This window comes from Arachis hypogaea, chromosome 2, assembly GCF_003086295.3.
Source record: "Arachis hypogaea cultivar Tifrunner chromosome 2, arahy.Tifrunner.gnm2.J5K5, whole genome shotgun sequence".
In the NCBI taxonomy this organism is placed as follows: domain Eukaryota; kingdom Viridiplantae; phylum Streptophyta; class Magnoliopsida; order Fabales; family Fabaceae; genus Arachis; species Arachis hypogaea.
The window spans coordinates 74,624,756-74,637,270 of record NC_092037.1 but is presented as its reverse complement, the minus strand read 5'-3'; the positions used below and the strand labels follow the sequence as shown (position 1 = coordinate 74,637,270).

The 12,515-nt window shown below is 38.6% G+C and overlaps 1 non-coding gene across 1 annotated transcript; it reads left to right on the top strand.

Moving 5' to 3' along the window:
* The first annotated feature begins 9,496 nt into the window (after positions 1-9,496).
* Positions 9,497-9,600, top strand: LOC112762951 (small nucleolar RNA R71). Its single transcript, XR_003182791.1, has one exon. It is a non-coding gene; the product is annotated as a small nucleolar RNA R71 (small nucleolar RNA).
* The last annotated feature ends 2,915 nt before the right edge of the window (positions 9,601-12,515 follow it).

Sequence of the window (12,515 nt, the reverse complement as noted above, 5' to 3'; positions counted from 1 at the left end):
CTTGAGCACTTTTTACTTTTCTTGCTTTGGATCTTGGGTGAAGAATTGAAGAAATTCTGTTTCAATCTCACCTTGTGATCTCTTGTTTTACTTTTCTGCAGAATTAAATTTCAATCTCTATTTACTGCTTCATCTTCTACTCTTTCTGCAATTTACTATCCTTCATTTCTTTTGCAATTGTTCTTGTTGGATCAAGAAAGGATTTGAGATCTAGACTTGTTATCTAGTCTCTTCACTCCTGAGATCTTCAATCCTCTTTTAAATTGCTGCAAATTAAGCATCGCTCATTTTCTGTTTTTAGATCTTCAAAGCATTTTTACTTTTTCTATTGAGATCTATTTCCATTTAATCAATCCTCTACTCTTCTGTCTGTTGCAATTTACCTTTGCTTGTTTAAATTCTGCAATCCCAACTCCCAATTCCTTTTATGATTCAAGCAATTTACATTTCTTGCACTTTAAGCTTCAGTTATTTACATTACTTGCAATTTAAGATTCAGTCTCTTTACTTTCTTGCTCTTTGATTTACTGCAATATTCCCTTCTCCCTTTACATTCCAAGCAATTTAGCTTCTGTTAATGATAAACCACTCAACCAATACTTGATTCGCTTGACTAAATGATGACAAGTCATCTTAGCCCAGTTTTACTAGACTTTTTTTTTTGTTTTTAATTAGTTTTATGCACTTTCTTAAGCCATAAGTAAGCCAATTGGGTTGAAATTCATGTTATCTTTGACTCAATCAATCATGTATAAAATGATGCATTTTCATGAGATATTGTGCTATAATTGTCATATATTTTGGAAGAGAAACAATCTCATGATTTGAAGCATAGCTTTGATGTTTTTGATTGATTGATGATAGGTGAAACAAAGCTTGGAAGGAGGGTGCAAGAGGCTGAAGAAGAAGCTCCTGGAAGGCGACGTTGGAGCCAACGTTTGACCTCAAACGTTGAGGCAAACGTTGGCTGAAGAAGAAGCTCCTGGAAGGCGACGTTTGCACCAACGTTTGACCTCAAACGTTGAGGCAAACGTTGGCACCTAAGAGAAGACAGATTGAGCTTTAGGCAGCGACGTTTGAGCCAACGTTTGACCTCAAACGTTGGGTCAAATGTTGGCTACATTTTGGCAAATAGGAGCATGGAAGAACACCCCTAATTGATGAGCTAATTGAGCCACGTTTGCGCCAACGTTTGACCTCAAACGTTGGGCCAAACGTTGGCCAAAAAGAAGGCATGGGGATCCATGTTTGAGCTCACGTTTAACCTCAAACGTTGAGCCAAACGTGGATGACAGCAAAGTGAGGCCTGCTGCATAATTTCACACGGCAACGTTTGAGTCAACGTTTGACCTCAAACGTTGGCTCAAACGTGAGAGTTGCATGGCCCGGTTCATAAGTGGATTTCTTCCCAACACCAAGAGCAATCAACAGAGGCCACTAGCAACCCAATTCCATCAAGGCCAAGGCCCAATTCAAGGCTTGAAGATCATTAGAAGAAAGTGTATAAATAGCTTAGGATTTGAAGTTTTAGAGAGCTTTCCTTTTAGTTTTGCTGAGTAGTTTTGGAGAGCTTTTGGTTAAGAGTTATTTTGAGATTCTGAGTCTTGGGGAAGAAGAATTTAATTCTCTTCCTCTTAGTTTTCTTATTTTCAATTTCATTTACACTTTGTTTGAATCTTGGGTGTTGGAGAATTGAAGGAATTCTGTTTCAATTCCACCCTGATATCTCTCTGTTTTATTTACTGCACTCTTGAGAAATTGAGATTTGAATTTAGTTCTTCTTCTGTTTGATTTTAAATTCTCTTGCAATTGAATTTTGGTTTTAATCTAGGAAGGCATTGAGATCTAGACTTGGTTATCTAGCCTCTTGGGTCCTGAGATCTGAAATTTTCATTTCAATTTCTCTGTTGAATGCGTTTCCAAGTTCATTTACATTTCCAGTTGAGATCCGGTTCATCTTAATTCCTCTTCTACTTTTCTGTTTATTGCAATTTACTTTTCCTTATCTAATTTCTGCAAACCCAATTCCCGATTCCCTTTATAATTCAAGCCATTTACATTTCTTGCACTTTAAGTTTCTGTAATTTACATTTCTTGTTCTTTAAGCTTCAGCATTTTAAATTTCAGTTCTCTTTAATTTCATGCAATTTACCCATTCCCTTTACTTTCCATGCAATTTAAATTCTGTTAATCACAAATCTCTCAACCAAATCTTGATTCACTTGACTAAACCAACCACTAAACTTAAATTGCTTAATCCTTCAATCCCTGTGGGATCGACCTCACTCCCGTGAGTTTTATTACTTGATGCGACCCGGTACACTTGCCGGTGAGTTTTGTGTCAGATCGTTTTCCGCACATCAAGTTTTTGGCGCCGTTGCCGGGGATTGATTAGATTGACAATGATTAAGCGAGGTGGCAGTTAGATCAAGCACTTTTTCTTTAATTTTGACTAACCCACTAACTGTTTGAATTTTTGCTTAAGCTAACTAAAACTTCATTCTAGCAATAGAGTGAAGTATCACTGGTTGTGTGCTTCTCCTGTCCTGTTTGTATGTCAGGTACAGGGAGAGCTATTCCTATTCTGTCTGAAGCTGATCAGAGGACTCTCAGGAGAATAAGAAGAGCTGAGAGAGGGAAAGGCATCGTTGGAGAAGAATAATCTGAGGAAGAATACCACGAAATGGAAGGAGATACATCTAATCTCAACCCACCAGGGGGAGCAGCTAACAACAACAACAATCCGCCACAGAGGAGAGTTTTGGCTTCATACACATTTGCAAATCCAAGACACTGTGGGAGTAGCATCCTCACTCCCAATGTCAATGCAAACAACTTTGAGCTAAAACCGCAACTCATTACACTTGTCCAGAACAATTGTTCTTATGGAGGAAGCTGGTGGACGAAATTGTGATCTGCGTTCTTTGGATTTTGAATGGAAGCTCTATTATGGCACTGGTTGAATTCACAACTCCGTTCAACTAACCAGCAAGTGTACTGGGTCGTCCAAGTAATAAACCTTACGTGAGTAAGGGTCGATCCCACAGAGATTGTTGGTATGAAGCAAGCTATGGTCATCTTGTAGATCTCAGTTAGTGAGTGGAATCATAGAGTCAAATGGAATTAAATTGGATAAATAAAATAAATAAAAGGGATAGAATACTCATGCAGATTCATTGGTGGGAATTTCAGATAAGCATATGGAGATACTGTATGGCTCAAGGACACCTGCTCTCCCATTGCTTCAACTCAATCCTTCTTACTCCTTTCCATGGCAAGCTGTATGTAGGGCATCACCGTTGTCAATGGCTACATCCCATCCTCTCAGTGAAAACGTTCCTATGCTCTGTCACAGCACGGCTAATCATCTGTCGGTTCTCAATCAGGTTGGAATAGAATCCCTTGATTCTTTTGCGCTTGTCATCACGCCCAGCCTTCAGGAGTTTGAAGCTCGTCACAGTCATTCAATCATAGAGTCCTACTCAGAATACCACAGACAAGGTTTAGACCTTCCGGATCCTCATGAATGCCGCCATCTATCTAACTTGTACCACGAAGATTCTGTTGGGGAATCTAAGAGATACACATTCAAGCTCTGTTGCATGTAGAACGGAAGTGGTTGTCAATCACGTGCGTTCATAAGTGAGAATGATAATGAGGGTTACTTATCCTCACATTCATCATGTTCTTGGGTACGAATGAATATCTTGGAATAAGAATAAGAGAGAATTGAATAAAAGATAATAGAATTGCATTAATACTTGAGGTACAGCAGAGCTCCACACCCTTAATCTATGGTGTGCAGAAACTCCACCGTCAAAAACACATAAGCAAAAGGTTCAGGCATGGCCGAATGGCCAGCCCCCAAAACGTGATCACAGGATTCCAAATACAATCCAGGATGTCTAATACAATAGATAAATGTCCTATATATACTAGACTAGCTACTAGGGTTTACATGAGTAAGTAATTGATGTATAAATCCACTTCCGGGGCCCACTTGGTGTATGTTTGGGCTGAGCTTGATTAATCCACGAGCTGAGGCTTCTCTTGGAGTTGAACTCCGAGTTATGACGTGTTTTGGGCGTTCAACTCCGGATCATGACGTTTTTCTGGCGTTTAACTCCAGATAGCAGCATGAACTTGGCGTTCAACGCCAAGTTACGTCGTCGATCTTCGAATAAAGTATGGACTATTATATATTGCTGGAAAGCCCTGGATGTCTACTTTCCAACGCCGTTGAGAGCGCGCTAATTGAAGTTCTGTAGCTCCAGAAAATCCATTTTGAGTGCAGGGAGGTCAGATTCCAACAGCATCAGCAGTCCTTTTGTCAGCCTTCTTCAGAGTTTTGCTCAAATCCCTCAATTTCAGTCAGAATTTACCTGAAATCACAGAAAAACACACAAACTCATAGTAAAGTCCAGAAATGTGAATTTAACATAAAAACTAATGAAAACATCCCTAAAAGTAGCTTAAACTTACTAAAAACTCTATAAAAACAATGCCAAAAAGCGTATAAATTATCCGCTCATCACAACACCAAACTTAAATTGTTGCTTGTCCCCAAGCAACTGAAAATCAATTAGGATAAAAAGAAGAGAATATACTATAAGGTCCAAAATATCAATGAATATTAATTTAATTAGATGAGCGGGACTTGTAGCTTTTTGCTTCTGAACAGTTTTGGCATCTCACTTTTTCCTTTGAAGTTTAGAGTGATTGGCTTCTTTAGGAACTTAGAATTTCAGATAGTGTTATTGACTTTCCTAGTTAAGCATGTTGATTCTTGAACACAGCTACTTATGAGTCTTGGCTGTGGCCCTAAGCACTTTGTCTTCCAGTATTACCACCGGATACACAAATGCCACAGACACATAACTGGGTGAACCTTTTTAGATTGTGACTCAGCTTTGCTGAAGTCCCCAGTTAGTGGTGTCCAGAGCTCTTAAGCACACTCTTTTGCTTTGGATCACGACTTTAACCATTCAGTCTCAAGCTTTTCACTTGGACCTTCATGACACAAGCACATGGTTAGGGACAGCTTTGATTTAGCCGCTTAGGCCTGGATTTTAATTTCCGTGGGCCCTCCTATCCATTGATGCTCAAAGCCTTGGATCCTTTTTACCCTTGCCTTTTGGTTTTAAGGGCTATTGGCTTTTTCTACTGCTCTTTCTTTTTCTTTTCGCCATTTTTTTTTCACTGCTTTTTCTTGCTTCAAGAATCAATTTCATGATGTTTTTCAGATCATCAATAACATTTCTCTTTGTTCATCATTCTTTCAAGCACCAACAATTTTAACACTCATAAACAACAAGATCAAAAATATGCACTGTTCATTCATTCATTCAGAAAACAAAAATTATTGCCACCACATCAATATAATTAAATTAAATTCAATAATAATTTCGAAATTTATGTACTTCTTGTTCTTTTGAATTAAAACAATTTTTTATTTAAGAGAGGTGAAGGACTAATGGATTTTATTCATAGTTTTAAGGCATGGTTACACACTAATGATCATGAAGTAGAGACACAAAAACATAGATAAACATAATACTTAAAAAACCGAAAACAGAAAGAAAATAAAGAGCAAGGAATGAATCCACCTCTAGTGGCGTCTTCTTCTTGAAGGACCAATGATGTTCTTCAACTCTTCTATGTCCCTTCCTTGCCTTTGTTGCTCCTCCCTCATTGCTCTTTGATCTTCTCTTATTTCTTGGAGAGTGAGGGCGTGTTCATGGTGTTCCACCCTTAGTTGTTCAACATTATGACTCAAATCTTCTAAAGAGGTACTGAGTTGCTCCCAATAGTTATTGGGAGGAAAGTGCATTCCTTGAGGCATTTGTTGATGATGAACTTCCTCATGTTCTTCTTGAGGGCCGTGAGGAACTTCTCTTGTTTGCTCCATCCTCTTCTTTGTGATGGGCTTGTCTTCTTCAATGGAGACATCTCCATCTATGATAACTCCAGCCGAGTAACATAGATGACATATAAGGTGGGGGAAGGCTAGCCGTGCCATGTATGAAGGCTTGTCAGTTATTTTGTAGAGTTCATTGGAGATGACTTCATGAACTTCCACTTCCTCTCCAATCATGATGCTATGAATCATGATGGCCCGATCCACAGTAACTTCAGATCGGTTGCTTGTAGGGATGATGGATCTTTGGATGAACTCCAACCATCCTCTAGCTACAGGCTTGAGGTCCAGTCTTCTTAGTTGGACCGGTTTGCCTTTGGAGTCTATTCTCCATTGGGCGCCTTCCACACAAATGTCCATTAGGACTTGGTCCAACCTTTGATTGAAGTTGACCCTTCTTGTGTAGGGGCGTTCATCACCTTGCATCATGGGTAGATGAAACGCCAACCTCACATTTTCCGGACTGAAATCTAAGTATTTCCCCCGAACCATTGTGAGATAGTTCTTTGGATTCGGGTTCATACTTTGATCATGGTTCCTAGTGATCCATGCATTAGCATAGAACTCTTGAACCATCAATATTCCAACTTGTTGCATGGGGTTGGTTATGACTTCCCACCCTCTTCTTTGGATCTCATGTCGGATTTCCGGATACTCATTCTTTTTGAGCTTGAAAGGGACCTCGGGGATCACCTTCTTCTTTGCCACAACATCATAGAAGTGGTCTTGATGGCTTTTGGAGATGAATCTCTCCTTCTCCCATGACTCGGAAGTGGAAGCTTTTGCCTTCCCTTTTCCTTTTCTTGAGGAAACTCCGGTCTTGGGTGCCATTGATGGTGAATGAAAAATAAAAAGCTTAGGCTTTTTACCACACCAAACTTAAAATTTGCTCGTCCTCGAGCAAAAGAAAGAGAGAAAAGAAGAGTAGAAGAAGAAGAAGAAGAAGAAGAAGAATGGAGTAGAGAGGGAGAGATTGGTTTCGGCTATGTAGGAGAAGAAGGTGTTTGTGTTGTGTGAAAATGAAGAAGAAAAGAAGGGTATTTATAGGGAGAGGGAGGGTGGGAGTTCGGCCATTTTGGGTGGGAAAGGGTGGGAAATTGAATTTGAATGTAATGGAGGTAGGTGGGATTTATGGGGAAGAGGAGGGTGATGTGAATGGTGCATGGGGTAATTGGGAAGAGGAGTTGAGGTGATTGGTGAAGGTTTTTGGGAAGTGTGACATTGAAAATGAGGTTTGGATTAGGAGAGTGTGATTAGGATTAAAAGAAAAGGTAGGTGGGGATCCTGTGGGGTCCACAGATCCTGAGGTAGGGATTCTGTGGGGTCCACAGATCCTGAGGTGAAAAGAAATACCATTCCTTCACCATATAGGCGTGTAACTTGCCTTCATGCATCATCCTGGCATTCAAACGCCCATTGGTGCATGTTCTGGGCGTTAAACGCCCATGTAATGCATGTTTCTGGCGTTGAACGCCAGTTTCATGCTTGTTTCTGGCGTTCAGCGCCAGATTGTCCTCTGTGTGCACATCCTGGCGTTAAACGCCAGGTTGTTGCTTGTTTTGGGCGTTCAGCACCAGAAAGATGCTCTGTTCTGGCGTTGAACGCCAGCCAGATGCATCTTACTGGCGTTGAACGCCAGTCTGCGCTGCTTCCAGGGTGAACAATTTTTTTCTTCTGTTTTTGACTCTGTTTTTAATTTCTTTGATTTTTTCGTGACTCCTCATGATCATGTACCTAATTCAACACAAAAATAACACTAAAACAAAATAAAATAAAATTAGATAAATAAAATTGGGTTGCCTCCCAACAAGCGCTTCTTTAATGTCAATAGCTTGACAGTGGCTCTCATGGAGCCACAAGATGATCAGATCAATTTAGTGTGTTATCTCCATACCAAACTTAGAGTTTGGATATGGAATTTGAACACCAAACTTAGAGTTTGGTTGTGGCCTCACGACACCAAACTTAGAGTTTGACTGTGTGGGCTCTTCTTGACCTTGAACTGAGAGAAGCTCTTCATGCTTACTCTCTTTTGTCACAGAGGGATGGCCATGTGCCTGAAACACAAGGTATTCCCCATTCAATTGAAGGACTAACTCTCCTCTGTGAACATCTATCACAGCTTCTGCTGTGGCTAGGAAAGGTCTTCCTAGGATGATGGATTCATCATCTTCCTTCCTAGTGTCTAGGATTATGAAATCAGCATGAAACTGGCGTTCAACGCCAGAAACATGCGGGATGTAAAGGCCTTCAACCTTCACTAGCACGTCCTCTACTATTCCATAAGCTTGTCTCATTGACTTATCTGCCAATTGTAATGAGAACAAGGCAGGTTGTACCTCAATGATTCCCAGCTTCTCCATTACAGAGAGTGGCATAAGGTTTATCCTTGACCCAAGATCACATAGAGCTTTTTCAAAGCTCATGGTGCCAATGGTGCAAGGTATTAAGAACTTGCCATGATCTTGTTTCTTTTGAGGTAGAGTTCTCTGAATCCAAGTATCTAGTTCACTAATGAGCAAAGGAGTTTCACTTTCCCAAGTCTCATTACCAAACAGCTTGGCATTCAGCTTCATGATAGCTCCTAAATATTGAGCAACTTGCTCTCCAGTAACATCTTCATTCTCTTCAGAGGATGAATATTCTTCAGAGCTCATGAATGGCAGAAGGAGATTTAATGGAATCTCTATGGTCTCTGTATGAGCCTCAGATTCCTCTGGATCCTTAATAGGAAGCTCCTTCTTGCTTGATGGACGTCCCAGGAGGTCTTCCTCACTAGGATTTTCGTCCTCCTCCTCCCTAGTGCATTCGGCCACTTTGATCAAATCAATGGCCTTGCACTCTCCTTTTGGATTTTCTTCTGTATTGCTTGGGAAAATACTGGGAGGAGTTTCAATGACTTTCTTACTCAGCTGGCCCACTTGTGCCTCCAAATTTCTAATGGAGGATCTGGTTTCATTCATGAAACTGAAAGTGGCTTTTGACAGATCAGAGACTATATTGGCTAAATTAGAATTGTTTTGTTCAGAGTTCTCTGTCTGTTGCTGAGAAGATGATGGATATGGCTTACTATTGTTCAGCCTATTGCGTCCACCATTGTTAAAGCCTTGTTGAGGCTTTTGTTGATCCTTCCAAGAGAAATTTGGATGATTTCTCCATGATGGATTATAGGTGTTTCCATAAGGTTCACCCATGTAATTAACCTCTGCCATGGCAGGGTTCTCAGGATCATAAGCTTCTTTAGAAGCTGGCTCTCTAGTACTGTTGGATGCATGTTGCAATCCATTCAGATTTTGAGAGATAGTGTTGACCTGTTGAGTCAGCATTTTGTTCTGAGCCAATATGGCATTTAGAGCATCAATTTCAAGAACTCCTTTCTTCTGAGGTATCCCATTATTCACAGAATTCCTCTCAGAGGTATACATGAACTGGTTGTTTGCAACCATGTCAATGAGTTCTTGAGCCTCTTCAGGCGTTTTCTTCAGGTGAATAGATCCACCTGCAGAATGGTCCAGTGACATTTTCGAAAATTCAGAGAGACCATAATAGAATATATCTAATAGGGTCCATTCTGAAAACATGTCAGATGGACATCTTTTGGTCAACTGCTTGTATCTTTCCCAAGCTTCATAGAGGGATTCACCATCTTTTTGTTTGAAGGTTTGAACATCCACTCTTAGCTTGCTCAGCTTTTGAGGAGGAAAGAATTTATCCAAGAAGGCAGTGACCAGCTTATCCCATGAGTCCAGGCTATCCTTAGGTTGTGAATCCAACCATATTCTAGCTCTGTCTCTTACAGCAAAAGAGAAAAGCATGAGTCTGTAGACTTCAGGATCAACTCCATTCGTCTTTACAGTCTCACAGATCTGCAAGAACTCAGTTAAGAACTGATAAGGATCTTCAGATGGAAGTCCATAAAACTTGCAGTTTTGTTGCATTAAAGCAACTAGTTGAGGCTTAAGCTCAAAGTTATTGGCTCCAATGGCAGGAATGGAGATGCTTCTTCCATCAAACTTGGATGTTGGCTTTGTGAAGTCACCAAGCATTCTCCTTGCATTATTATTATTATTATTTTCGGCTGCCATGTCCTTCTCTTGTTTGAAAATTTCTGAAAGGTTGTTTCTGGATTGTTGTAATTTAGCTTCTCTTAATTTTCTCTTCAGAGTCCTTTCAGGTTCTGGATCAACTTCAACAAGAGTGCCTTTTTCCCTGTTCCTGCTCATATGAGAGAGAAGAAAACAAGAAAAGAAAGAGGAATCCTCTATGTCACAGTATAGAGATTCCTTTATGTTAGTAGTAGAAGAAAGGGGTAGAAGAAAGAAGAAGGATGGATTTGGATTTTTGGATGAAGAGAGGTGAAGAGAAGTGTTAGTAATTAAATAATTAAATAGAATAAGAGAAGAGAAGAGAAATTTCCGAAAATAATTTTGAAAAAGAGGTTAGTGATTTTCGAAAATTAAAGATGAGATGAGATTAAAATTAAAATTTAAAACAAAAAGAATTTTTGAAAAAGAGAGGGAGAATTTTCGAAAATTAGAGAGGGAAAAATAGTTAAGTGGTTTTGAAAAAGATAAGAAACAAACAAAAAGTTAGTTAGTTGATTGAAAAAGATTTGAAATCAAATTTTGAAAAAGATAAAATTTTTGAAAAAGATAAGATAAAAAGATAAAAAGATTTTTAAGAAAAAGATATTTTGAAAAAGATTTAATTTTTAAAAATACTTAACTAACAAGAAACTACAAGATAAGATTCTAGAATTTAAAGATTGAACCTTTCTTAACAAGAAAGTAACAAACTTCAAATTTTTGAACCAATCACATTAATTGTTAGCTAATTTTCGAAAATTTGATATAAAGATAAGAAAAAGATTTTGAAAATATTTTGAAAAAGATTTTTGAAATTTTCGAAAATTATATAAAAAATGAAAAAGATATGATTTTTGAAAAAGATTTGAAAAGATAAGATTTTTAAAATTGAAATTTTGACTTGACTTGTAAGAAACAACTAATTTTAAAAATTTTTGACCAAGTCAACCCAAAATTTCGAGAATTTGGAGGGAAATAAGGAAAAGATATTTTTGATTTTTAAATTTTTAAAGAAAAACACAAAAAAAATGACCCAAAACATGAAAATTTTGGATCAAGACATAAGATGCATGCAAGAATGCTATGAATGTCAAGATGAACACCAAGAACACTTTGAAGATCATGATGAACATCAAGAACATAATTTTGAAAAATTTTTGATGCAAAGAAAACATGCAAGACACCAAACTTAGAAATCTTTAATGCATGGAAAATATGAATGCAAAAGTGCACAAGAAAAACAAGGAAAGACACAAAATAAGAAAACATCAAGATCAAACAAGAGGACTTATCAAGAACAACTTGAAGATCATGAAGAACACTATGAATGCATGAGATTTTCGAAAAAATGCAAGAAAAATTTTAAAAGCATGCAATTGACACCAAACTTAAAAATTGACTCAAGACTCAAACAAGAAACGCAAAATATTTTTGATTTTTATGATTTTCTAATTTTTTTTGTATTTTTATTAATTTTTTCGAAAATATTTTTGGAAAAACGAAAAATAAAAGAAAAATTTTTGAAAAAGATTTTTGAAAAGAAAATTACCTAATCTGAGCAACAAGATGAACCGTCAGTTGTCCATACTCGAACAATCCCCGGCAACGGCGCCAAAAACTTGGTGGACGAAATTGTGATCTGCGTTCTTTGGATTTTGAATGGAAGCTCTATTATGGCACTGGTTGAATTCACAACTCCGTTCAACTAACCAGCAAGTGTACTGGGTCGTCCAAGTAATAAACCTTACGTGAGTAAGGGTCGATCCCACAGAGATTGTTGGTATGAAGCAAGCTATGGTCATCTTGTAGATCTCAGTTAGTGAGTGGAATCATAGAGTCAAATGGAATTAAATTGGATAAATAAAATAAATAAAAGGGATAGAATACTCATGCAGATTCATTGGTGGGAATTTCAGATAAGCATATGGAGATACTGTATGGCTCAAGGACGCCTGCTCTCCCATTGCTTCAACTCAATCCTTCTTACTCCTTTCCATGGCAAGCTGTATGTAGGGCATCACCGTTGTCAATGGCTACATCCCATCCTCTCAGTGAAAACGTTCCTATGCTCTGTCACAGCACGGCTAATCATCTGTCGGTTCTCAATCAGGTTGGAATAGAATCCCTTGATTCTTTTGCGCTTGTCATCACGCCCAGCCTTCAGGAGTTTGAAGCTCGTCACAGTCATTCAATCATAGAGTCCTACTCAGAATACCACAGACAAGGTTTAGACCTTCCGGATCTTCATGAATGCCGCCATCTATCTAACTTGTACCACGAAGATTCTATTGGGGAATCTAAGAGATACACATTCAAGCTCTGTTGCATGTAGAACGGAAGTGGTTGTCAATCACGTGCGTTCATAAGTGAGAATGATAATGAGGGTTACTTATCCTCACATTCATCATGTTCTTGGGTACGAATGAATATCTTGGAATAAGAATAAGAGAGAATTGAATAAAAGATAATAGAATTGCATTAATACTTGAGGTACAGCAGAGCTCCACACCCTT